This window comes from Microtus oregoni, unplaced genomic scaffold (genome assembly GCF_018167655.1).
Source record: "Microtus oregoni isolate MIOR12 unplaced genomic scaffold, Mior012 000004F_ref0000308, whole genome shotgun sequence".
Taxonomy (NCBI): domain Eukaryota; kingdom Metazoa; phylum Chordata; class Mammalia; order Rodentia; family Cricetidae; genus Microtus; species Microtus oregoni.
The window spans coordinates 56884542-56910426 of NW_024543063.1; the positions used below are offsets into that span (position 1 = coordinate 56884542).

The 25885-nt window shown below is 48.1% G+C and overlaps 2 non-coding genes across 2 annotated transcripts; one reads left to right on the forward strand and one right to left on the reverse strand.

Moving 5' to 3' along the window:
- Positions 1–20375: 20375 nt before the first annotated feature.
- Trnal-cag lies at positions 20376–20458 on the forward strand. The gene has a single exon. It is a non-coding gene; the product is annotated as a tRNA-Leu (tRNA).
- Positions 20459–20731: 273 nt separating this feature from the next.
- Positions 20732–20814, reverse strand: Trnal-cag. The gene has a single exon. It is a non-coding gene; the product is annotated as a tRNA-Leu (tRNA).
- Positions 20815–25885: the final 5071 nt, after the last annotated feature.

The window sequence follows — 25885 nt, forward strand, 5'->3', positions numbered from 1 at the left end:
CTCACCGTCCATTGGACTCCAGCTATCCAGCCCCAAGGAACTGCATTGGTCCCTTGACCTGTCTCCCTGCCGTGGTCCTTACTTCAGTCTCCCTGCTGCAAGCAGCAGTTGCCTATACCCTCAATGCGCATGCTCATGCCTGATATCTCCTACTCCTGTTTCTCCTGCTGTCTCCCAGAGAATCCAAGACCCCAGTGAAGACCCCTCTCCCCACCAGCTTTGTGCTTGCCCTGGTGCAACCGAGCAGAGCTAGGGAAGAACTGATCAACCATGCCAACTGCTGGTCCGGACTAGAGAGTCCCTTCATCCATCCTTAGGGTTGTCCCCACCCTTATCACATTTCCCCAGTCCACCCGCCTCCCAGTCAGATGCCGGGCTTATTCTCACAGGAAACCTGAAGCGGGTGTTTCTAGCCAAGCGCAGGTTCTTCCAGGGGCTGAGTCTAAAGCTGCTTTCCTGTTCTCATCTGCTGAGACAGGGCAGGAAAACAGCTTGGTTTTGTGTGTGTTGTGTTGTGCTCCAGATCATGGATGGCTCTTCTGATCCAGGACTAGAAGCTGAGGCCATCTGCCCTGATCACATTCAGTCACGTGACCTTCCGTCCATGCACAAGAGTCTAGGAAGGGGCGCAAAGAGGAAGGTGGTTTGGTTAGTGCCAGACCATCTCCACAGTGACTGGTCAGATGAGACCAGGGTAAAACAACGCACATTTCAGGACTTTGTCCAGAGTGGACATTGTGCTCCAGCCTGGGTCCCTAAAGCAAGACCCACTGTAAAATCCTGAGTGCATTTGTCTGAGCCCCTTTGGAAACCCAGCAGCCCTCCACACTTCCCCTGCCCCTTGTACAATTTGGTGCATTGAATGGATGCTGATTTGGGTTTTCAGTGTGGCGTAACAATGTCTGGTATGTTAGAGCCTGGAGGGTGTAACCTGTGTGCTAAGGACCCAAGTCCCAGAGATACAGCTGTCTGGTCTCTCTACCAGCTAGCAGTGAGTGTGACCCTTGCTGCTGCCGGGTTGTTCTGAGGATCGAAGACTTCTGTGCTCTCTATCTCACACAATTTACAGTAGTCACTAGTCTTGGAAGTGTGTGGACAACCCTTGGAAAGAACCATGCTGGACAGGCAGCGATGCTGGGCCCAGGGAAGCCCCAGCTCATAGTATCCAGACAAGGGGTACTGCCTAAAACTAGGTCAAGAGATGACATCCTTCTGGAAGGGAAGCAGAAAAGGGAAGTAGGGAAAGGCTAAATGAGGGGAAGAAAGAAAGCCCCGGACATTCATCGCTTGGCCCAGGGTTCTTTCCATAGCCTGTTAGCATGCGCTGTCCTGGCTAGACACACATGAATAACATGTAGGGACAGAAGAGGCACAATCATTTGTGTAAGTGTGGAAAAGGCCAACAAAATCCCACATCTCTTCATAATAAAAGCCCTGAATAAACGAGGAACCTTAGGAACACACCTCGGCTTGATCAAGGCAGCATTCACGGAAACTGTAGCCAGCACTCATGACCGGGCATGACCCAGAAGCAGTTTTCTTTTCTTTTTTTTCTAAGATCAGGAGTCAGACAGAGAAGCCCCTCTCATTCCTCTTATTTAATATAGTACTTCAAGTATTAGTCGGATCAATCGGAAAGAAATAAAAGGGTTTACAGATAGGAAGTGAAGAAGTCCGTCTGTCCCCATCTGCAAACCGCTGATTCTGTAGGGGAAATACCCTGACAGCTGCAAAGAAAATACCTAGGTCTGACAAACTTTCATCAGGTTAGGAAGTCAAGCTACAAAGATAAGTATCTTTCCTATAGACCAACAACTTACAAGGAAAGACAACGGGTAGAATGATGCCTCTGTTCGTAGCCTAAAGAAACAAACACTCAGGAAAGAGGTAAAATACCACTGCAGTGAAAATTGTAAGCTACTGAGGAGCCCTGCTGGGACCCAGAGAATGAGCCATCTTCTTCCTTTCCATTGGGGGTTTGTGCACATCACACCTTCCCCCAGAATGGACAGGTCCTGGGTCTGTAGGCACACATACTCCCCTACTCCCGCATGTCAAGCAGTGTGCTGCACCATGCCACTGGGCACAGCCTTTCTAAGGGTGCAGGATGGAAGTGGGGCTGTGTGCCATGTTCTTCTGCTCTACAAGACAAGTTATGTGGGATAAATTTGTGTATGGTGAGTCTTTGATGCTATATGAACAGATTCCATCTTAGGAACATACACCCCTATTAATCTCATATACAACATGCAATCGTGTGACAAGAATCTGTGGAAGCTAGCTGTGGTGGAGGTCAGCAGTAAAATGCCAAAGCCAAAGAGGAAGGCGGGAGTTCATGAGTTCACTACCTGCCTGGGTTACTACACACACACACACACACACACCCCGCAAGCAAATAAATACAAATCAGGCTGAAGAGGTGGTTCAGCAGTGAAGAGTACAGGTTGCTCTTCTAGAAGACCAGGGTTTGATTCCTATTACCCCATGACAGCTTACAACTATTCGTCCAGTTCTAGGAGTCAACAGGTTCTAGAGAAATGGTTTGTTGGTTAAAGACCACTTACTGTTCCACCGAGGGGCTTACGTTCAGTTCCCAGTACCCACCTGGGGCCACACACAACCTCCTACAACTCTAGTTCCAGGGGACCCAGCACCCTCTTCTGGCCTCTGTGAGCACCTGCATATTGCGGGGCACACAAACTCATGCAGGCACACACATGCACACAATTTTTAAAAGGAAAGTTAAAGAGCAGAACAATATCTTTAAGGATGTCTTGTGTTAGACATGGGATTTAGGTTTTACTTTTATATTAGTGCCGCAATAGAGGAACACCAACATTTTTTTATTAGTGAATCTTGATTTATTAATTTCCAAACTGTAGGTTTTCTATAATCGTGGAGAGGTACTAGTTCTCTCTTGTTTTATTTTAAGACATAGTCTAAATTCATGGTAAAGAAATTAATTTTCTCAGGTAAGTACAGAAAGATCCAAGAGCATCTGGTAGAGGATACATTTAAGCTTCAAAATGTCAGGACAGCCATCACTATACAATGCCAATACACAAATCTACCCTCCCACAGCCCATGCGCACCTGCTCACTGTGGGCTTTTATAGTAAACACCGGATATCATCTTTCTCAGCAGTCCTGCAATTTCCCACAGTTGATGAAATAGTTTATGGATGGTGGAGAAGAAAAATCAAACCTTAAGCATAATCCGGGCATCCATCACTTACGTTTTGAGTTTTTTTTTAAATTTATTTATTATGTATATAGTGTTCTGGGCACAAGATCTTATTATAGATGGTTGTGAGCCATCATGTGGTTCCTGGGAATTGAACTCAAGACCTCCGGAACAACAGTCAGTTCTCTTAACCTCTGAGCCATCTCTCCAGCCCACGTTTTGAGTTTTTGAAAGAAAGAGTTACATCCTGTGGTGGTTTGAAAGAAAATGGCCCCAAAGGGAGTGGCACTACTAGGAGGTGTGGCCTTGTTGACGTAGGTGTGGCCTTGTTAAAGGAAGTGTGTCACTGTGGAGACGGGCTTTGAGGTCTCATATATACTCAAGATGCCACCCAGTGTCATAGTTCACTTCCTGTCGCCTGCAAGATGAAGGACTCTCAGCTCCTTTCCAGCACCATGTCTGCCTGCGTGCTGCTATGTCCCACCATGCTGATAATGGACCGAATGTCAGCCACTCAATTGAATGTCTTCCTTTATAAGAGTTGTCGTGGTCTTCTTGTCTCTTCACAGCACGAGAAACCCTAACCGAGACACATCTGATCTTTAAAAATATTTGTTTTATTTTTACTTGTGTATTTGTATGTGCACATGTGGGTATCCCTGGGGACCAGAAGAGGGTGTTAGATCCCCTAGAGCTGGAGTTACAGGTGATTGTGAGCTGTTCAGTGCAGGTGTTTGGAACCAAACTGCAGTCCTCAGCAAGAACAATAGATGATCTCCACACTGAATCATCTCTCCAGCCTCTGCATTCAATTTCTCACCCACCAGTATTTTTAAGTCTCGTGGGGGAAAAAAAAAAAATAAAGCAAAACCAAACACTATTGGGCTAGAAAGATGTCTCGGTCAAGCCTTGTGCCAAACCTGTCGTGGGTTTTGGAAACCTCAAAGCCCACCTCTAGTGACAACCTTCTCTAACAAGGCCACACCTCCTAATTCTTCCTAAACAATTCTACCAAATGGAACCAAACATTCAAATACATGAGCCCATGGGGACCATTCACATTTAAACCACCACAAACAACATACAAAATAAATAAATAATAATGATAATTGGGGAGGGGTGTTTTGATTTGTTTGTCTGTCTGTCTGTCTGTCTGTTTTCAGACAGGGTCTTTCATAGAGAGCTACATAGAGTCTATGTAGTCCTGGCTACCCAGGAATTCACCATGTAGACCAGGCTGACCTTTCTAGTTCATAGAGATCCTCCTGCCTCTTCCTCCCAAGGGTTGGGATTAAAGGTGTTTGCCACCATGCCCAGCTTCTATAGCAATCTTAATTAAGTGATAATCTTCCTACAGTGTGTCAAAATGAAAACCTATGAAATTTGGGATCAGTTATCTTGTAATCTCTACTGAAATGCTAACGAATACACATTGCAATGAAGACTCCATGTACAGCACAGAAACACTCATAAACCACGTGAGAGGCCTAAATCTTCAAAATGTCTAGTCTTAGGAAGGATGGCCAAAAGTAAATACTGTAAATCAGGTGTGACGGTACTTTTAATCCCTGCTCTTAGGAGGCAGAGACAAGTGGATCTCTGTGAGTTCAAAGTCAGACTGGTCTCAGAGTGAGTTCCAGGCCAGCCAGGGCCACAAAGAGAGACCCTGTATTAAAATACACACACAGGTAGATAGTTTGGCCCACAGAGAAAGCATCACAGATGCCGGGTTTGTAGAAACTTGCTTTTCTTTTAGAAGTTGTCTCATACCCAGATAGACTGCACCTGAGCAGCATGGTTCACTCTAGTTCCTAAAGGGAAACAGGGCCCAAAGGGAAGAGGAAACCGCAGCTGTTTCTAGGTCTGCCAGGTGCTCCAGTTAAAAGGACAACTGATGAGTTTAAATTAAGCTTCAGAGTTTTAAGTAAAAGGAAGGACACGGGTGATTAAGACAAACCATGTGCAGAAATTCCCTTTAAATATGTCTTGGAGCTGGAGAGATGGCTCAGCGGATGAGAGCACTTGCTCTGGTAGACGACCTAGGTTTGGCTCCCAGCACCCACAGGGCAGTTTACAGATAACGTATTTACTGTTTTAGGGACCCCAACACTCTCTTCTGGCCTCTGGATGGACCAGGCATGCATGTGGTGCACAGACATACATGGTGGCAAACAAACAATACATACAAAATAAAAACAAAATTTTAAATTTTAAATAAAGAAGGGCCCAAGAAATGACTTACCATGCGAAAGTGCTTGCCACCAAGTCCGATAACCTGAGTGCCTTCTTTGGGACCCATATGGTAAGAGGAGACAGCTGACTCATGTCCTCTGATGTCTGATATCTGTATATATGCTATCATGTACATGTGAGCATGTACACACACATATAATAATAATAATATAATAATAAAGTTCAACAGGTTAAAAGTAAATAAATAAAGTATTAGTCTCCTAGTAAAGGTTTGCATTCAAGTTTACCCAAGCCCTTCAGAAGCACACAGAACACACCAGGAGGAGAGGACATTGCATTATGCTTACAGACCAAGGCTCCCAACAGTTGGGAACAAGTCTCAACACACCAAGGAAACAGGGGGAAAAATGGAAGATGTGTTCGGACAGAGAGGGGGTGCAGACGTCCTGTTATACGTGAGGAAGGATTGAGACATCTTTCTCCAACTGCAAAAATGGCAAGTTCCTCGGTGTACCGTTGATGTAGAATTTGCCACAGAATGTTGAAGACTCTAAATACACACACCTATAGCCAGTGTGTTACATTAAAAACATGTCTGAAAACTAAAGATAGGAACAAAACTTCTAATTGCATTTGGTGGTTTTGTCTATCAGAGTTGCGTTGCGTATGTGCTAAGAACACGTTCTGCTGTGAGCAAATGGAGTTGAGCGACAATAAACCAAGACCCCAAGTCAACATTGCCTTTCTGTGAATGAAGCTATTTCTATCTTGCTAACTCTACAGTGTGCACACACACTGAAGTATATACTAAGATAGCTAATTTGGGGACAGTGGGTAAAGGCACTGAACCCTGAATCCAGTCTTTTAAACCCACTTAACGGTGGAAGAAGAGAATCAATTCCACAAAGTTGTCCTCTGACCTCCACATACACACCATGGCCCACACAATGCATAGCAAACAAACACACACACATACACACACTAATAATAATAACAGTAAGAAGAAAAAATAACTCTAATTTTATATCATTTTTACAACAAAATACATTACCTGTTAACAATTATTCCACTAGCCAAATTAACCTATCCTGACAGGTGTGGTGTGCATTCCTTTAGTCCACCACTTGGAAGTCAGAGGCAGGCAGGTCTCTGAATTTGAGGCCAACTAGGTTCCAGGAATACATAGCAAAATAGTCTAGAAGAAGGAGGAAGAGGAAAAGGAGGAGGAGGTGGAACAGGAGTAGGAGGAGAGGAGGAGGAAGAGGAGGAGGAGGGGGAAGAAGAAGAAGAAGAAGAAGAAGAAGAAGAAGAAGAAGAAGAAGAAGAAGAAAAAGCAGCAGCAGCAGCCAGGCAGGAATGATGCAAGCCTTTTATCCTAGCACTCGGGAGGCAGAGGCAGAGAGATCTCTATGAGTTCGAAGCCAGCCTGGTCTACAGAGAGAGTTCCAGGACAGGCTCTAAAGCTACAGAGAAACCCTGTCTTGGGAAAAGAACGAAAGAAAGAGAAAGAGAGAGAGAGAGAAAGAAAAAATCAGCCAATTTCAATATTGAAAAATGTATTCATATTTCAGATGCACCAAAGCCCAAAAATCACATAAAAGTATTTTTCTACATATAAGATACTCATATAATTAATCTCTCTCCAAGCCTGTTCGTGGAAGTATTGAATTCTCTTGAACACCTTTGGTGGTGAATATCGGTCTTCTGTCTGTTTTCCGGAGAAGGAATGGGGGTGCCAGACTGTTAAGATGCTTGCAAAAGCCCACAGTCCTGAGGCACAAGGCCAGGATTCAAACCCTGTGTGCAGCAGCAAGGCCCCCCATCGGATGGACATCCTACTGCCTCTCACAAACTGGGCAAACCCCTGCCTCTGAGCCTCATGTCTTGTTCCTTTTTCTGTCACAGTGTTGTCCTTCCTTCTCCTCCAAGCAAAACATTTTTGTCTTGACCCAAGAGCCTTCCCTGCTGTATCCCCAGTAAAAGCACACACAGAGACAGAATTCCAGGACACTCTGTATCGTCCAATTTGACCTCACTCCCCATGGGGCTAGGAGCATTTCCAGGAAGACCTTGGGCCAGGTCCGCCTTGGCAGTCTCAGCTTCCAAGCATGTCGCAGCCAGTACCAAATGAATTCAGGGTGCCAGGTTGGGGCTTGCTACTCTGAATGACCATGGGCGATGGCTTTGGGTACACACTGGGCTCTTGCCCCGGCTTCCCCTTCCCTGGGGCTCTAGAAGTGAGGTTTTTCTCAGCTTGTTTTGACTCTGTAGCAAAGTATCTAACAAAAGCAACTTAAGGAAGGGAGGGCTTATTAGGATTTATATAAGTTCAAGGGCACAGTCACACCATGCCATGGCGGCGGGAGTGTGAGGTAGCTGGTCACCTTGCATACATAGTCAGTGTTTTAATAAAATGAGCCTAGGGACATCTTAGGAAAATGACCATATAATCCAAGGCACTTAAGCAAAGCAAAACGCTGTACTTCTGCAGAAGGGTGCGTGGATGCATTGGAAGCAGGGCAAGCCCACCCACCAGGAATTCAGATAGCTTTGTATTTCTAATGCCAAGGGGCGCTGTCCCCTCACTCTGGCTTGTCAGGGCTGGCTTCACACTCTTACCCCTAATCTGCAAATTTAAAAGTGTGCAGCTGATAAGCAAAGGGTATTTTTTCCAGAACAGGATGCATCTTTGAGCCCATGCTTTGATCTTGGACAAATGCTAACCGGAAGAGGGATCCCCACCCCCACCCCAAATGTGTCCTTTACCAGTTGATGTTAAGTAACGGGCCTGGCCCTTTAAACTCAGAGGTCAAGCTCTGTCTTCAAGCTGGCAGGCCTCTGCTGAGAAGACAAAGCCATAAGTGGACCTCAGGAAGAGTGACACCAGGACCTGAGACCAGAAGCAGAGGAGGGCTTGCTCTAAAACCTGTTTATACTTTAAAGAGGAAACTTCCCTTGTTCCCTTTAACCCTTTATAGGAAAGCCAGGGGGTTAGTTTCTGTTTCCCAGGTCAGGAAGTAGAGGGAGGAGTGCCAGACTAGCTGGCTCTTTTTTATTCCGGCTTGGCACGGTACCACCCTCATTTGGAATAGGTCTTACTGCTTCGATTAATGTAATCTACAAACTCCTTCATAGATGTACCTGTACAGTCTCCAAGGTGACTGTAGAGTTTATCAAATTGATCTAACCCTAACCCTATATTAGCCTATATTAGCCAACACAATCCTGGTAGCTGGAAGCCTCCTCTGCCCGCAGGGGAATCCCCTGGGACCATCCCCTAGCGGATGGCTCTGTACCCAGTGACTTGGGAGCTGCTAGTTGGGCAGTTGGGACTTTCCAGGATCTCAAGTCTGTCCTGTAGGAATGTTTGAGTCACGTCCCTACTGTGGATCATAAAAGGTTAGTATCCAAACACTTTACCTGTCCAGGCACAAGCAAAGTCATCTGCTAACTGCCCTATGGGAAAGAATCAACACTGTTTATATACTTACCATGTGAGTCACAGTGTGCCCTCCCCAAGGGAGGGAGACAAAGACAATAGGCTGGAGGCTGACTTCTCCCACCCTCAGTTTCCTCATTTGTAAGGTGGAACAAGGGCACTTTCCCTGCCTGGATGCTTTCAAAGGATGCCAGCCAGCCGCGTAGGGCATACAGCTGCTGCTCAGTGCCTGGGGAACCTGTGGTCTAGGCCAGATGTTGGCCACCATCTGGCTCAGAGCAGCACCACGTCGGGTTCCGCATTGCTTGCTGCACTGTGTGCCAATCACTGACCAAGTTTTGCTAATTACAAAGCTGATTTAGAACAGCTGGAGTTTCCTTTAACACAAGGATGCTCATCCCTCCACATACCTCTGGTCTCCCACGGCAGGATCTCTGACCAGAAAGGGGGAAAGACCGACAGAAAGAGAAGAGACATGGATGCTTACAAAATTCAAACCTTGCCAGGCATGCTGGGTGGCACACACTTATCGTCTCAGTACTTGGGACGTGGATGCGATCATGAGTTCTAGGCTAGCCTGGTCTACGAAGTAAGACGCTGTGTCAAGAAAGATAGGCTCTCTATGAATTCAACCTGGTCTACATAGTAAGTTCCATGCCAAGGCTACGCCAACCCCCGCCCCCAATAAAATCCAGAGGGGAGCCTGGTGGTGGTGGCAGACTCCTTTCATCTCAGCACTCAGGAGGCAGAGACAGTTGGATCTCTGTGAATTTGAGGCCAGCCTGGTTTGCTTCTACAGAGCAAGTTCCAGGACAGGTTCCAAAGTTACAGAGAAACCCTGCCTCAATCATCATCATCATCATCATCATCAGAAGGGAAAGAAGGGAGGGAAGGGAGGATAGAGAGGTGGCTCCTCAGTTAAGACTAGATGCTGCCTTTGCAGAGGACCCTAGCCCAGTTCCAAGCACCCATAACCAGGGGCCTTACATTTGACTATAACTTCCGCTCCAGGGAAATCCTATACCTCTGGCCTCCTGGGGCACCTTCTCTCATGTACACAAACACACATGCACACAATTAAAAATAAAATGTTTTTAAAATCTCAGAAAGAGAGAGAGAGAGAGAGAGAGAGAGAGAGAAGAAAAGGGAAATTCAAGTCCCCTTGTGGTGACAGTCTAAAAGGAAAGTGAAAGCCTCCAGCCTCCACTCCCTCCGCCCCCACCCCGCCCCCAAGGAAGGAAATAAGACAGAAGCCAGAGCGGTGAGTTATTCTCTGGGAGGAAGAATTGCATGCCCTTACATGGAAAGAGGGAAAGGAGAACAGGCTGTAGGTGCCAAAGTCCCATCTCCCTAGCTTTTGGCAAGTGACAGTCATTTCTGCAGGTAACTGTCCTCTCCGGTTGCTTGCTGGGCTCCAGGCTGGTGTCCAAACCCATGCTTGTCTTATCCCGTGCCAGGCAGGGACATCCCAGAGTGCCTCACCAGAGCCTGCCCAGCCTGCAGTTCTGCCAGCGGCTAGCCTCACACCCTGGCTGCAGCCACGATGATTCTCATTTTCTTCCTAGGATCCCCAAACATCTCCCCAGTCATCCTGAGAAAAGCAACAGATGGGGGCGGGAGAGATAGCTCAGCAGTGAAAAGCACTGACTGCTTGACCAGAGGTCCTGAGTTCAATTCACAGCATCCACATGGCACATGGCTACGTGGCAGCTGACAACTAACCTGTAACTCTAGTTCCAGGGGATCTGACATTTTCAGACCAAAGCATGAATATGAATAAAGTTAAACAATTAAAAAAAAAAAGCAACAAGCTGTCCCAAAATCCAAATATTTTTTCAGCTTCTTTTGTTGTTGGTTTTGTTTCTTTGAGCAAGGTCTTGCTATATCATATTATATATAGTATTAGTGCTTAGGCAAGTCTCCAACTTGAGGTCCTCCTGCCTCCTCAAGCATCTCCAGTGCTGGGATTATAGACCCAGCTTTTTTTTTTTCTTTCTTGTTTTCTTTTTTTGGTCTTGCTTGGTTTCTCAGAGTTGTTTTGAACTCCTGAGCTAGAACAATCTCACCACCTCACCCTCTGAGTAGCTGGGCCCACAGACATGAATCACTACATCCAGTGTATTCCTGCAGGTTCACTGTCCTACCCTACACACATGCATGTGCGCGCGTGCGCGCGCGCGCACACACACACACACACACACACACACACACACAGCATTAGAAGCCTTCCCTGGCCTCCAGGATAATGAACCAGGCCGTTCAGTATATATGCGCTGTTTCTGTGATGCCCTGTGCATGAGATGATCCTTCTGTATGCTGTGAATAGTGTTGTTCTCATTGGTTGATAATAAAAGATTAATAGAAATGGGTTCATTTAAGTGTGAGAGTTAGTTAGCAATAAGCCAAAGTTATCGGCCAAACATTCTGTAACTAATATTAAGCCTCTGAGTGATTATTCAAAAGTGATTGCGGGATGGGGTGAGACAGAGAAACCTCCGTTTACAGCCCTGCTACAGATGTTCCCACCATAGACCGCCCCCCCCCCCCCCCCACACGGCCTTGCTCGCTGGGACTTCCCCCATCCCCTGGGACCTTGTAGGCATCCTAGGAAAGTTCTGGCTGAGCGGATGAGAACACTTCAATTCAGACTCTTTCACGTGCGTTCACAGCTGAGGACTGGGTCTCTGTGTTCCTGTCTTGGGATTGCATCTTGGGACTGGACTGTCCCCAGTTAAGGTCTGGCTGTTGAGAGGGAGAGCTCCTGTTCTACTCATTCGGCTCTTTGAATGTTCCCCACAGGATCAAATCCCACTCTATGCCAGCCCAGGGACTCCTGTGTCGATGGTGGGTTAAAGAGGAAACGGTCAGGTCCTCGAAGGCTCAGAGCCCACTGGAAAGGGTTTGTGCAACTGGTTCCTGCTTTCTCCCTCCCAGAGCCTCAGCCCCTCTCTCTCCTCAGAAGTTCTGCTTAGACGGGGTTGGACCTCTGAGAGCTGGTGACACTGGACCCAAGCTTGTTAGGTCTAGAACTCTGAACGGCTGAGGGAGCAGCTGCCTGCCGGGGGGGTGGGGGGGGGTGGGGGGGGGGCTCATGATACACATGCAAAGTGCGAAGGGATAAGGTCTCTGTATCCACAGAACCGCGGCTCCCCAGAGGAAGGGCAAGCCCCATCTCGACTCTCAGGCTTCTCTGGCCATCCGGGGATCTCCTGACACTCTGCTGTTCTTTGTCCCTACCCCAGGGCTTTTGATCACTCTGGGGTCCCCACCTGAAGTGTCTTCCCTTTCTCTGAGCACACACCGCAGGCTTCTCCGATGCCGCCTCCTTTTTCTCCTCTCTGCATCTCTGGTGATCCCCATTGACAGGGGGATCTTATCTCTCGTTTCCTGACATTTTAAGTGGGTGATCCAGATAACCCAGCACTGTCCAGGAGAAATAAAACACCCACCATAGAGGCAACAACCTTTTCCTCCCCATAGCAACACTGAAAGTAGAAGCAGAAATGGGTGAAGTACTCTGGTGTGGCAGAATTTTCAAAAGGATGTGACTAGTATTCTGGCTAGTTTGACTTGACACAAGCCAGAGCTGTCTGAAAGGAGGGAGAAGAGGCCGTCATAAGATCCAGGCATTTTCTTAATTAGTGATTGATAGGGGAAGGCCCAGCCCATTGTGGGTGGTGCCAACCTGGTTTGGTGGTACTTGGTTCTATAAGAAAGCAGGCTGAACAAGCCATGAGGAACACGCCAGTAAGCAACACCCTCCCCTGGCCTCTGCATCAGCTCCTGCCTCCAGGTTCCTGCCCTGTTTGAGTTCCTGTCCTGACTTCCTTCAATGATGAACAATGATAGTGAAGTGTAAGCCAAATAAACCCTTTCCTTCCCAACTTGCTTTTGGTCATGGTGTTTCATCACAGCAATAGAAACCCTAACTAAGACAACTTGCACTGCACATGCTAATGAAAATAGATAACCACAGTCTTTGTGCAAAGGAAGGCCTGAGAGTAGATTGAGCAGAACCAAAGACAGCGTAGGGGTTAGAGGCAAGAGCAAAGATAGTTTCCTGCCAAAAGACTACACTTCCCAACTTCCCTTGCAGACAAGGTAAGTCTGTTCCGCCCCTATAAGGAGGCACTCCCCATCTTCGGTAGGCCTTTTAGCCATTTGCACATGTGAGTGACAGGAAATGCCAGCTCCCCGGGAATAAACACGGTCCTACCTAAAGTCAGACCAAGTCTCTCTTTCCAACTTCCATTCTCTACAGCTGCTTTTACATAACCTAACAGGTGGGGGTGGCAAGATGTGGCAGCTGGGAACAGAAGGCTCCTTCCCATGTAGTGTAACCATGTTGTCTCTGTCTAGACTTAGACATGTCCCCATGCCACACGCTAAGGACACAGCCTCCTGAGAAAGCTCTGAAGAAAGAAAAGCCCACTGCAGGGGCTAGGAAGGGGGCTCTGTAGATCCCCGCTCTTTCAGAGGAGCCAGTTCTCTCCCAGCACCCACAGTAGGCTCCAGGGGACCCAACACCCTCTTCTGGCTGCTGTGAGGGCTGCACACATGTGGCATATTTGTCACAAATGCACCCACACACACACGCACACACACAAATAAATTTAAAAAATTAAATATGCTAGACCAGAGAGACAGAGTGCATGAGCCTTCAAGAGAGTCTGGAGGGAAAAACAAAACAGTACTCATAAATAACATGTTAGTTTTTAATAGCCCTTGAACATATATAAATAAATAAAACAAATTGATATAAACAGGAAGGCTAGAGGTTCCCAGCCCGGAAAGGGGAAGGACTGGTGTGTAGATGGGGAGGGTTGGGCAGCAGGGCTCAGGAATAAAGGATCTAAGAGAAGGAAAACAGCAGGAGGCTTCAGCAGAGTGGCCCTCAACTTACTAGGCTGTGCCCATTCATTTGTCTGTCTGTCTGTTGTCTGTCTACCCATTTGTCCACCCATCAACCCATCCACCTGCCTGTTAATCTCTTTGTCCTGTCCAAGCCTCTAGGCCAGCAATTCCTGGTGAAGAACCCATGCAAGGTCCCTGGCTTCCCATCGCTGAGCCTGGTGGGAAAGAAACATAATCAACAAATAAATTAGACCCGGATCAAGGAAGCTGCATAGTGAATGAGAAGACGGTAGAACCGCGTTAGGCAGGGCACAACAAAGACACATTTGAACTGGCACAGGAGAGATGACATTCAGAACCTGTCCTGTGTGATCTGAGAAACAATGGCTCGAGACAGACCACAAGGGGCAAACACACTTTGTGTATGGGAGATCAGAAAAGAGGGAAGCCGGTGAGTGTGGCGGCACAGGCCTAGGACTCGGGAGGCTGAGGCAAGAGGATCATGAGTCGGTTGCCCGTCTTGGCTAAATAGTGAGATTCTAGTGGTGTAGTTCTCTGACAGAGCATTTACCAAGGCCCTCGTTTGATCCTCAGCACTAAGAAGGAAGTGAGGGAAAGGAAAGGCAAAGGAAAGAAAACATGGAAAAGAAGGAGAAATAAGAGAGGGAGGGGAAGAGAAGGAGGTGGGAAATGGAAAGGGAAGGGGCAAGGAGGGGGAGGGTTTGGAGATGAGAAGGAGGCGGGAGAGACGCTAGTCAGGTTTCAGGGTGCCTCCAATGGGGCTGGGTAGGTAGCACTATAGAAAGTCTCTCTGAGCTCAAATTGGCAGTCCGAACTCACCCCGCGGTATTCACCAGGTGAGAAGGGCAGCCTTGTTTGTGTTACTGGAGTCCCCCTCACAGGCAGCACTCTATGCCAGGCCACCCAGTGCCCAGCTTGTCCTAACTTATCCACCTTTAAAGGTGGGTAAAGTGGGGCCGAGTCTCTTCCCCCTAAAGTCACAGAGCCCACATCCAGCAGAGGCAGGTGTGAGCCCCATATACCCAGCCCACGTGCTCTCACTGGTCCTGATGCTTCTGGCTAAAACTGGCCCCATGCTCCTGCCCTGCAGGGTGGCAAACAAGAGAGTCTCCACTGTTCTGGGCATCTATTTCTAGGGTGATCAAAGGCTTCCAGGCCATGCTAAGCATTCCAGAGAATCTGAAAGTAAACTCCCGGCTTTGATACCATTCTGGTCACAGAGAAACACTCGTGGTCCACATGACCTATTTAAAGTGGAAAACTGGGCCACAGAGAGTTTGTGAGGTGGCGGGTAAGCTCGGAGGTCTTTGATAGGCCTCACCTCTTGCCTCAAAGACTCTGCCTTCCTCATCCACTTCATCGTCACACTTCCTGCCCCCCTGGGGTATCCTGCTTCCCCACGGTGGCCGAGATGCCAGTCCGGAGCCTTGGCACAAGTTCATCCCTGGCGCCTGATGGCGTCTGCCCTTCTCCTGTGGCCAAGGAAAGCACAGTTTGGAACACAAAAGCTTGGCTGTACCTCTCGGATGGCCGGGCTGGGAAAAACCTACCCATTCTTTTAGTCTTCTCCAATAATGAAAACAATGCTAAAAGCAGCCCTTCCAGGTCTGACCTGCATCCGACTCAACAAGCTCTCCTAGCTTGACATTTTCTTCTCCCTCCTAAGGAGGCAAGGGGATGAGACCAGGACAAGGCAGAGTCAAGACGTACAATAGAACTGGAGGGTAAAGACTCAGGGGTCTGCCTTGGAAGTTGGGTCTGGTGGTTCACGCATATAATCTCAGCGAACTGGGACTGAGGCAGGAGGATTGCCATGAATTGGGGGCCAGCCTGAATTACAGAATGAGATCTCTGTCAAAAAAAAAATATTTAAAGACAGCATTGTTAAACTAAAGAAAATCTGTTTCAGCTGGGCAGTGGTGGTGCACGCCTTTAATCCCAGCACTCAGAGGCATAGGCAGGTGGATCTCTGTGAGTTTGAGGCCAGCCTAGTCTACAAGAGCTAGTTCTAGGACAGGCTCCAAAGCTACAAAGAAACCCTGTTTTGAAAAACCTCAAAAAAAAAATCTGTTTCTGCATCTCAGTGTTAATTATAAAACTGGAGGGGCTGGGGAGATGGCTCAGCAGTTAAGGCCTTGAAGAGGCTGCCTAAGACACCTATTCTAGAGAGTACTCCTGGAGAAACCTCTCTCTCTCTCTCTCTCTCTCTCTCTCTCTCTCTTTCTCGTATATATGCACATGTAGGTGCCCTTAGAGGCCAGAAAAGGGTGTGGGATCCCCCGAAGCTGCGCTGCAGGTGTGGGTGTTGGGAACAGAACTCAGGTCCTCTGGAATAAATAACAGCAAGCACTGAGCCGTCTCTCCAGCCCCAAGGCCGCAGGAGGGAGGTTTGATGCAGGTAAGTTAGGCACATCTATTAGCTGTCTGTCTATCAGCGAGTTACGTGCCTCTCGGAGCTTTGTTCCTTTCATCTGTCAAATAAGGACATATGCATCACTGTGGTGCTGTTAGGACCGCGAGGTACGCAGTGGGGAAAAAGAAGGCTTTTGCTAGAAGCTGACTTCCTGCCACCCTTTCCCCTGGAAGGGGGTGTGGCAAGACTCCGTCATGGGAATGTTAGGAGTCTACTGTTTAGATCTCCCTGTGTGACCACTTGGCTCCATCGGTGACCAGAGCCCAGCACCTCAGGAGCCACACGGGGACTTCCCCTGCTGCTGGTGGACTTTCCAGGTCAGCCCGGGGACTTTCCTCCCCCAAGCTGGACAATCAGGAGGGAGAGCTGAGGTCTGTCCCTCCTTCAGGCTGCTGTGGCTGTTCGGGGTGTCCATCAGGGGAGAGGGAGACACTGTTGGCTTTAGGGAGTTCAGGTTGGGATGAGCCTGTGAGAAGCCTCCTCTGGACCAGAAAGTGGTCACCTAAGAGGTAGCAAGCGGTGGCGGTGGGAGATGTGGCTGAACCTGAAAAGCGTTCATCCCTACAGGCTGGGGAGGTGGCGGCCACAGGCCACCTGTGCTCCGGACCTGCCTTCTCTGTCTGAAGGAATGCGCCCTCAGGAAAGCTGGGGATACTGGTGATGAGGTGATCCAGGACCAAGGGGGACCTTGAGCAATGTGATTAAAAGAGCAGCTTCATGTCTGCTGTAAGCACCTGCCTCAAGGTGGGGAGAGAACTCGGCCCCTCTGTGGTCCTGGTGGCTTCCTGTGGCAGTCTCTCTGTACCCTGACTCTCTCTGTACCCTGACATCCTCCACACAGGCCAGGTAGCCTCTCTCTGTACCCTGACATCCTCCACACAGGCCAGGCAGCCTCTCTCTGTATCCTGACGTCATCCCCGGGTCATCCATCCTTCAGCCTGTCTGACCTTTCCAGCCAAGTTTCCCAGGTTCCTCTCTAACTCCCACCTATTTCTCCAAGTACAGCTAAGGGATCACTTCAAAGGGCCATCAGGACCCATCACATCCCGCCTAGAACACTCTGGTATTCATCATCTGTAACAGAAAAAGCTAAAGTCCTTTTTCCTAGGGCCCAGCCTGGTGTAACACAAATCTAAGCCTCCTTCAACCTGATTCCAGAGTCTCACTGACCTTGGCGCTGACCTTGGCATGCCATCCCTCCTCCTCAACATTGTCCCCCATCTAGAATGTCACTGCCCTCCCCACCAACACTGATTTTGTGTCTCTCTTTTTGAGCTCACTAAAACCTTACCAGGACTTCTCTACTCACTATTTGTAAAAACCCCTAACCATTCTTAATCACTGTTTTTGATTGGGTTTTGGTTAGATACATGGTCTCACTGTCTAGCCTTGGAAAGCCTAGAACTCACTATGTAGACCAGAACTCACACAGACCAACTGGCCTTTGTCTCCTGAATGGTGGTTTTAAAGGCATACACCACCAGGCATGGCTCCCAATCACTTGTGTGTTCGTTTGTTAAATTTTATCATTACTATTGTGGAGACTCGCTGTACGTCACGATGCGTGTGATGTCATGGTGGCCATGCATGCTTGTAATCTCTGCCCTGGGGAGGTGGAGACAGGAGGATCCCTGGTGGGGAGGGGGGCTCACCCACCAGCCAGCATAGCCTAACTGGCAAATCTCATTTCCTAGTTAAAGACCCTGTCTCAAAACACAGACGGCCGTGCCTGAGGAGCAGCCCTGACTGAGCTCATTCTCTGGCTGCCATGATTGTGTCCACACGTACGCCCCGCAATCACACGCACATAGGAAACAGAGACAATTAAACAAACATCACCTTTGTGCGGCACAGCTCGGGTAGGATCCTGGGGCCCCATCCCCCGCACACTAACTAACTGACTCTCTGTCTTACTGGTCAGTGTGGGAACCAGTGCAATGGTCACGTTTAAAGGAGAAGTGGATGCCTTGTGTGCTGTCTTGAGAAGGCTGGTGTGGATGTTGGGTAGAGATCTGCCTAGGGCCCACAGGGCAATAGGCAATGCATCCCACACTGATGAAATAGGCTTGAGAGGCAGATTCCCTTATGCTCTCAGCCATGGAAGCAGGGCCTTGTGGGGCACAGCTCTGGTGATGATTGGCTTTGGGTCTCAACCTGGCACGCCTGGGAAGAGGGGACCTCAATTGAAGGATTACCTCCATCACATAACGATTCTTATTTATTATTATTGGTGTGTGTGTGTGTGTGTATGTGTGAAGGACAGATTAAAGAAGTTGGTTCCACCTTTACATGGGCTCCAGGAATTGAACTCAGGTAAGATTGACCTATCACTAATTTGATGTGTGAAGGCCCAGTCTGCTGTGGACAGTACCGTTCCTACATAGGCCTGATCTGTCTAAGAAAGACAGCTGATCTAGAACCTGGGAGCCAGAGTCCTTCCTCTGTGGTTTCTGCTTCAAGTTCCTGCCCTGGCTTCTCTCAGTGATGGATTGTTTAGATAAAATAACACTCCCCCCACCAAGTTGCTTTTGGTCATGGTTGTTTATCATAGCTACAGAAGAACAAATTAGACCCCTGCTAACCCAGCACGTGGAAGAGAGAATTTTGAGTCTCAAGGCCTGCCTGAGCTACATAGAGAGGCCCTGTCTGGAAAAAAAAAAAAAATAAAAAAATAAAACCACAAAAAACAAAGGGAACGGTAAGATGGCTCAGTGTAAGCCTGACAGCCTGGGTTTGAGCCCATGTGAAGGTGAGCCACAAAGGTTGTCTTCTGATCTCTGTACACACATGCACACATACAAAAAATGAATAAATAAATTTATTGAAAACAAATGGAAAAGTTCGCTGCATGGGTATGCCCAAGAGGACACTGTATATCTTTTCTCCCGCTTCAGACTCTCAAACACACTCTTCCATCCTTGAGCTAATCCGTCTAAGGTCGAACCTTCCTCCCATGAAGCATCCTTGGGTGAGGGCATCCAGTTTTACTCACAGAATCCGGAAGAACCTGGCACACATCAAGTGCTCCATAAATATTTGTTAACTAGGTTTGGTTACATTGTCGGGGCACTCTGCATTTCAGGAAAGGCATTGCAAACCGATTCTGGAGGCACTTTGGGGACAGGGAAAAGGGCACGAGAGTCTGGTCAAGTCTGGAATAATAACCAGGGTCTCTGTTTACACACCTGGATTACACATCCCAAGCCCCAAGGATCCCGAGGCAGGGGCGGCGAAACTGTCTTCTTCCTCGGGCCTCTCTACACAGTCTCAGACAGATGTGAGGGCTCCAAGAGTCCAACAGAATCTTAGTAATCACGTCTTCCGGGCTTGACCGGAAAGAACTCCAAAAAGAACTCATTTCAGATCCTCTTCCAGACCCTCAGCACAGAGAGAACCACAGCATATCAGTAAGGCCTCCAGTCTCCCTGCCTGTGCATCTGGGCCCGCCGAGGAGCCTAGAGCCCCAGACGTCTGAGATCCCGGGAGGAGGAAGGTGCTCTTATGCCTTTGGATTTCGGTGGGGAAAGGCACCCTCGGGGCTGAGATTTTCTGGTGTCCGTGAGCAAGTTTGAGGTTTGGGAAGAAGGGGGCAAGAAGGAACCAGAAGGTGATGATGAGTCACAAAATCACCGGACACAAGACGGCGTGGGGGTAGGGGAGAAGGTCTGTCCTGCACACCTACTGTGTGCTAGGCACTGTGTGGGCACTGGGGACACGGCCAGAACCAGGATCAGACAGTACCTCCGCAAGCTTCATCTAAACTAGATTCTGAAACAAACCAGTTTCTCTGCAAATGGGAAGCTGCGGTTTTGACTACAGTTGAGCAACAGAGCCTGGACTTTAGGACATCACCGGGTCTGGGAAGCAGAGGTTAAGTACTGTGTATATGGAATTGATTGCCACGTGCCAAAGAGACACGAAGAGGAGGAGGAGGAGGAGGAGGAAGAGGAAGAGGAGGAGGAGGAGGAGGAGGAGGAGGAGGAGGAGGAGGAGGAGGAGGAGGAGGAGGAGAAAAAGAAGAAAGAAAAATACAGAGCGCTGATAGATTGGCAGAAAACAAAGCTTCTGCACCAATCAGAATAGAACAACAGCAGATCTGGTATCTTTCGGATTTTCCAGCGGGCGGCGAGCGCCCTCCTCTGGCCACGTAGCCGTACTGCACAGGGCACTCGCTCCGCCCCGTACGGAAGAACAGACGTAAACTGCTACTCAGTACGCATGCGCACATTGAGAATCTTACAAAAAGGTTTGACGCAAGGCGGGTTTTCGGTTGTCAGGATGGCCGAGCGGTCTAAGGCGCTGCGTTCAGGTCGCAGTCTCCCCTGGAGGCGTGGGTTCGAATCCCACTTCTGACAAATCCGTGTGTATTTTTTCTTTGTTCACAATTAATTCATAATAAATCAATTATGAACTTTTTATAATAATCTCGTCTTCGTTTTGCTAAATGCCACCGTATACTTTTTAAAACTATCTTAATACGTATTTCTTTGATTTAAAAGTGTAAAACGAATTCAGGAGAAGGAAAAAAATAATAAATTCCCACTCTGCTTCAGTCAGTGGAAATATCGTTTCCACCTTCGCTTCCGATTTTCGGAGAGGGTTACAGGCAAAAAAAGGGTTATTTTTTTTGTCAGAAGTGGGATTCGAACCCACGCCTCCAGGGGAGACTGCGACCTGAACGCAGCGCCTTAGACCGCTCGGCCATCCTGACATGTTTGCACCAGCTTTTCTTGTTCACTTTAGTTGTCGGCACTCCGTGACACTAACTTTTCCCATATATTTTTTTATTCTTGTTTGTATCTACACTGTCGCCTTCACCCCCGGCTGCCACATGAACTACCTTGGTACCTTCAACCAGGGTCTCTTCCGCTCTGTGCTACTTCTACAGTCCGGCCCACACAGGGTTAAAAACCACTGGTAGCAGGGCGGTGGCCCTCACCTGTAGTTCTAGCTCCCAGTGATGTAAAGCAGAATTGCCTCGAGTTCCATAGCAGCCCGGGCTATGGAATTAGACACCATCTCAAAAAATAAATAAATAAACAACAACAACAATAACAAAACCCCACCAAAAAGCTAAGTAAACAAAACACGAGCACACACCCAGTTGCCAAGGCTCCTCCTCTTCGCAAACTGCCACGAAGTTGTTTTCACTGGTTACAACACGGAAAACCTGTTTCTCTTAAGTTCTAGAGAAAAGAACTTTAGACGTAAACACAAGGACGAGTACCTGAATTCTAGACGACACCTGGCTAGTCACAGGGAGCGGTGACTTCTCAAGAGGGCGGCCGGGCTGAGGATGGCCAGCCGCAGAGAATTGTCGTACGTCGTCGGAAACCCTCCGAGACCAAAGACCTGAAGGTGTCCTCAGTCCTTGTTCCTCGACCTGGGGCTGAGCCGCAAGGCGGTCGACAGTCTGTAGGAGAGTTTGGGGGAAGGTGACAGGGCGTCTGAGCAGATGGCCCGGGTGCCAGAAGCATTCACGACAAGGCTGGACAGTCACCCAGAGGAGGTGTCTTATTGCCACTGTAACAAATGACTACAAACCCAGGAGTTTAAACCCTGGTGACTGGTTTGTTGGTTGACTTTGGACCAGGATCTTGCTATGTAGCTTGGCTTAACCCATCTCACTGTTCTCCTGCCTCAGCCTTCTGAACTCTGCGACTGTAAACAGGAATATAAGCCAACACGCCTGGTTTAGTCTTAATTCTTTCAAGGAAAGACTGCCAGGCTCACCTCCTTGTTATTTCCCCCACCAGTGAATAAGAGCTCCTACCCTTCCAGCTCTGGTGTTTATGGAGTTTTGTCGTTTGGTTTCTGGTTTGGGTTGTTGTGTTGTAGGCTTTGTATGTAATTTCTTTTGTTTCTTAAACAAGGTCTCACATAGTCCAGGATGACCTCAAAATCGAAATGTAGCCAACGATGACCTTGAACCTGACTGTGTGCAAACATTCTACCAACTTAGCCACACCCTTACTGGGTTTTTTTTTCTGTTTTTTGTTTGTAAATGGATGTTTAAGTTTAAGATATTCAAGGTGTGATGGTGCATATTTCATTTTAGCACTTGGGATACTGAAGCAGGAGGATTGAAATTTCTAGGCCAGCCTGGGCTACATAAGGAAACCTCGTCTCAATTTAAAACATCAAACCCTGGGGTGGGGGTGGGGGACTCAGGCCTTTAATCCCAGCACTCACTCGAGGCCAGCCTGGTCTACAGAGTGAGTTCCAGGACAGGCTCCAACGCTACACAGAGAAATCCTGTCTCGAGAAAAAAAAAATTGTCAAGCAATAAGGCAGATGTGAAACGACACACACCCAGAATCCTAGACGTTGAGAGGTGAAGAAAGGAGGATCCCGAATTCAAGGTCATCCTCAGCTACTTAGTGAGTTTAAGGTTAACCAGCCTGGCTGGAAGTCAGTGTCAGCCTGTGGTAGGGCGAGAAAAGGACTAGCTAGTCACCCAAGGGCAGCGGGTCAAAGAGTGTAGTGCCTCTCCTCTCCAAATTTCACTGTGGTGGTGCTGGGGACTCAGCTCAGTGGGTTAAAAACATTTGATGTGCGAGTGTGGGGAGCTGAGGTTTAATACCCAGAGTGGACGTAAAGCTGAACAGAGAAGCCTGTGTTGGCGATCCCAGCGTCCCCGCAGTGAGAAGGGAAGAGAGGCAGGAGAATGCCCAGAAGCTTTGGGGACAGCTAGCCTGGAACACTCAGCAGCCGCAGAACCTTAAGGTGAAAGGCGAGACCAAACACCCAAGGCTGTTCTCTGACCTCCAGACACCTGCCGTGCTACGCGATCGACCGTGAACACGCACGCGCGCGCACACGCAAGTAACTAAGAGCACTGACTACTGCTCCTACGGAAGGTCTGGGTCCCAGGGTTCACACGCCCACTCACAACCATCCGGAAATCTAGTTCCTGGGAGCCCAATGCCCTCGTCTGGCCGTCTCAGGCACTACATGCATGTGCACACACGTATTCTCAGGCAAAACACAGAAAATAAATAATAGTTTAAAATTTTTAATATGTATAATAACCCCAATTTTGTTAAAGTAAAAAAAAAAGGTTTCTAAATAAACACACTCAAGTGTCTATATTTCTACATATACACGTCAGTGAAAACTTAAAAAAGCAGAAAAAGATCTGAGAAAATTCATCCAAGTCTTGGCAGACATTTATGAAAGGGCAGAGGCGGGCCTGCCTGCAGAGGGAGCTGTGACCGGCAAATAAAACATGCAAATAAATGAATTTTTAATTAATAATTAAACTGGAAAGAGCACGCCCCGCAGCATCGGCACAGAAGGAGATAACGGTGTGGTCCGTCTGTGGTATGTGCGAACTGGAAACCTAGAAAGAAACCCACAGGCGTCCTGTAAATTTCTTAGAATTATTCATTATAGTGTTAGTATCCTTTGGTGACCTGCTTTGTGTTTTTTTTTTTCCTCACAGCACCTCTCAAAGCTATTAGTTTCTTGGCTTTTGGTTTTTTTCTTTTTGTTGTTGTTGTTGTTTTTCGAGACAAGGTTTCTCTGTAGTTTTGGAGCCTGTCCTGGAACTCGCTCTTGTAGATCAGGCTGACCTCGAACTCACAGAGATCCGCCTGCCTCTGCCTCCCTAGTGCTGGGATTAAAGACCGCCACCACAGCCGGGCTTAGTTTCTTGTTTTTGTTGTGTGTACCTGGTGTATAGTACAGACACTAGACGGTGCAGGTGACCCCACCATGGCGCATGCGGGGAGCCCAGAGCAGGACGTCGGTTTCCTTTACTGTCGCTCTCTTCCTTGTTGCTTTAAGACCAGATCTCTCGCTGAACCAGAAGCCTGTTTCTGGGCTAGCCCAGAGAGATCTAGGGATCTGCCTGTCTCCACCTGCAAGTGTTGAAGCCACAGTTCCCCAGCTTTTTATCTGGATGCGAATCTCGCTCCTCACGAGAGCACAGACAGTGCTCTTACCCACTGAGTCATATTCCCAGCCCTTGCTCTGATTTTTTAAAAACAGTTTTTCTATTTTTTTTTTTTTTTTTTTGGTTTTTCGAGACAGGGTTTCTCTGTGGCTTTGGAGCCTGTCCTGGAACTAACTCTGTAGACGAGGCTGGTCTCGAACTCACAGAGATCCACCTGCCTCTGCCTCCCGAGTGCTGGGATTAAAGGCGTGCGCCACCATCGCCCGGCTAGTTTTTCTATTTTAATTAACCAATTAATTAGGGTTTCGTTGCTGTTATAAGTTTGTTTTCTGAGGATCTCTCTAGGTAGCAGAGACTGCCCTCTATGTAGACCAGGTTGACAACCTCAAGCTCAACCTGCCTCTGCCACCTGACCGCTGGAATCAAAGGCATGGGTCACTGTCCCTGGGCCTGTTGACTTTATTTATGTATTTATGCATTTATTTATTTATTTAGGTTTTTCAAGACAGGGTTTCTCTGTCGCTTTGGAGCCTGTTCTGGAACTCACTCTGTGGACCAGGCTGGCCTTGAACTCACAGAGATCCTCCTGCCTCTGCCTCCAGAGTGCTGGGATTAAAGGAGTGCACCACCAACACCTGGCTTTTTTTTTTCTTTTGAGACAACGTCTTTCCATATAGGCCAGGCTGGCCTGGAACTTAGGTTGCTCCTCTGCCTTGGTCTATCATGTAGTTGGGAATCCAGGCCTTACAGGATTTGGCCTGGCCCCTGGACTGAGGTCCAACTGCTCTGTGAAGAATCCCAGTGTCTCTCCCACCCTAACAGGCCCAGAGCTTTGCCAGAATAGAATCCTCTTCAGTTCTGCATGGGGATCAAGTGGCTGGCCACCCCTGGAAAGGGGGTCGAGCTGGCTCCCCACCCCCAGTTGTCTGTCTGTCCTGCTATGTATTCCAACCATCCAGAATGTCATAGGCCTCGGTGTGGCCCTGGGTGGACAGCTGGTTCCAGCCTCGCTCAGGTCTCCTCCCACGTCTTCTGATGGAGGTGGCTGCAGTTGGCCCAGCCTGCTCCACGATGCCATTTGAAAGGAATGAAAGTGGGATTAACCAAAACGACAGAATGCAAAACCAACGGCAAAACAAAAACACACTACTGTTTTAGAATCGGCCTCATAAACAAGCCCCTTATTGTTCTCTGTGTCATAATAAAATTAAGGGCGCAGTCCAGCTTTGTTCTGAGCTTGGACTGCTCTCTGGGTTCCAGTCTCGCAGTACTGAAATGTACTTTTCATTTGCAGAGTAGCTGCTTTAGATGGTGTGTGTGTGTGTGTGTGTGTGTGTGTGTGTGTGTGTGTGTGTGCATGAGTGCACCCAAGGGTCCCAGTGCACTGGGAAGAAGGGTTTGAGTGGGTAAAGGGTTAAGCCAACATTACCCAGACATTCTGTCAAAGTCCCGAGATCTTAAAAACCTCCTGTCTTGTCTTTTTGAGACAGGGTCTCACTAGGCAAGTGAGAAGGACCTTGAACTCCTGACCCCAGGTGGAGACTACAGGCTCGCACCACCACACCAGTTTAGAACCAAGCAGTGGTGGCACATGCCTTTAATCCCAGCACTCGCAGAGACAGGTGGATCTCTGTGAGTTTGGCTTCAAAGCTTCAGAGAAACCCTATCTCGAAAAACCAAAAAGAAAAAAAAAAGGCAAAAAAAAAAAAGGATAGGGCTCAACTACATAGTGAGTTCAAAGCTAGCTGGACTTGAGTGTCTGGGAAGGAAAGGAAGGAAAGAAAAAATAAACCTCCAGGTGTGGTAGCGCTCCCAGAAATAGAGAGAAGAGGATTTAATCTGCTGCACATTTGAGGCCAACCTGGGCAATCTTACAAGACACTCT